The sequence below is a fragment of the Volvox carteri genome (genome assembly GCF_000143455.1).
Source record: "Volvox carteri f. nagariensis unplaced genomic scaffold VOLCAscaffold_31, whole genome shotgun sequence".
Lineage (NCBI taxonomy): Eukaryota > Viridiplantae > Chlorophyta > Chlorophyceae > Chlamydomonadales > Volvocaceae > Volvox > Volvox carteri.
The window spans coordinates 706,868-708,446 of record NW_003307574.1 but is presented as its reverse complement, the minus strand read 5'-3'; the positions used below and the strand labels follow the sequence as shown (position 1 = coordinate 708,446).

The window sequence follows — 1,579 nt, the reverse complement described above, 5'->3', positions numbered from 1 at the left end:
TGCTACTACTGCTACTGCTATTGCTGCTGCTGCTGCTGCTACTGCCACTGCTGTTACCACTGCTGCAGCAGCCACTGCTGCGACTGCTTCTGGCCACGGCGGCTCAGCGGCCTGCACTGCCGCTGCGGGGAAGCCGCCGGTATGGGCTAACAGTACGGCCCGCGACGGCCGCGGTGACGGCGGCGGCGGCGGCGGCGGCAGTGCCGTCCGCTGTGTCGAGTGCGGGTCGGCCTCCACCAGTCACGGCTGGCGAGTCCATAAGTTGGACCCCACACTGCGGACGTGCCGGAGGTGAGGGACACCACCATTGGGTCCCGTCAAAAGCGCAGTACAGTTCATCAGTTGTTCGTTGTTCGTCATCTTAAAAGTCGTTATGAGCGGCCCGGCAGCAATCAGGCCCTGTATGCGTGTCAGGTGGATTTTGAGAAAGCCTTTGATAGAGTGCCCCGGGCGAGCCTGTGGCAGCGTCTTGAGGAGAGGGGTGTGCATGGACCCATGTTGGCGGCCCTTAAAGCCAGCTACGAACGTGTTCTCCAGCGGGTCAAGGTTAACGGTCGCCTAGGGTCCATCTTTGCCTCTCTGCAGGGCGTGAAGCAGGGGTGTCCCATGAGTCCCAATTTGTTCGGGTTCTTCATTGAGGTTATTGCCGACTACCTTGAAGCGAGGGATGGTATGGACGAATGGTCCTGTCATTAACGATCGTCGGTTGCCTCTGTTGTTCTATGCAGACGACCTTACTCTGTTCGCGACCTCGTTGGCACGCCTCCAGTTCTCGCTTAAGCTGCTTATTGAGTTCTGTGCTGCTTTTGGTATGCGCTGCAACGTTCGGAAATGTGAGGCCCTTGTTGTGGCTGCTTCCGTTGATGTCGTTAAGAGGGCGTTTGAGGGGGTGAGGCTCATGCTTCCTCTCCGTACTGATGGGTCGCTTTGGCACCCACCCATGGTTGGTAGTTTACTTGTTCCTAGTCCTATTAACTGGTGTGGTCGCGTTAGGTACTTGGGTCTCTATTGGGGCCCTGCGTCCCCGTTTGCGAGTTGTGTCAACGAACTTTTGGAAGCAGGGCGACGGGCTATGTTCGGTCTGAGTAATCGGTTGGATGAGAACAGGGTGTGGGCTCCTGCCGTTCGGCTTCAAGCGTTCGACACCCAGGTCCGTTCGGTTCTCTGTTATGGTGCTGAGGTCTGGGGTCCTGATAGGATTGTCTCCGTCCTGCGGTTAGGTAAAGGTGTTTTACCCGCTGGTAAGTCATATTTTGATTTGGCTTTGGAAGATGGTATGGTCCAGGTCCAGCGTGACTTCTGTTTACGTTGTGCTGGGCTCAAGCAGGTACCTTACAAGCTGTTGTACAGGGAGCTGTCTCAGTTGCCTTTGCAGTACTTTTGGTTACGCCTTGCGTTGTGTTTCTGGAATAAGATAGTCAAGTCCCGTGGGTCGGTCTATCATGACGTGTTAGTAGATGATCTCCGTCTGGCTCTTCTGTCTGATCTCAAAGTGGATTGCTGGTCGTCTAAAGTGCTCATCATTTTGCGTTGGTTGGGCCATGAGTGGCCGGCGTGTGACTCCGTTCTCAGAAGGTAG

The 1,579-nt window shown here is 55.7% G+C and overlaps 1 protein-coding gene across 1 annotated transcript in view; it reads left to right on the top strand.

Moving 5' to 3' along the window:
* Positions 1–1,579, top strand: part of VOLCADRAFT_93393 (uncharacterized protein) — a gene marked incomplete at both ends in the record, with an annotated part of 8,496 nt that overhangs the window by 1,644 nt on the left and 5,273 nt on the right. The gene's annotated exons all lie outside the window — the stretch shown is intronic.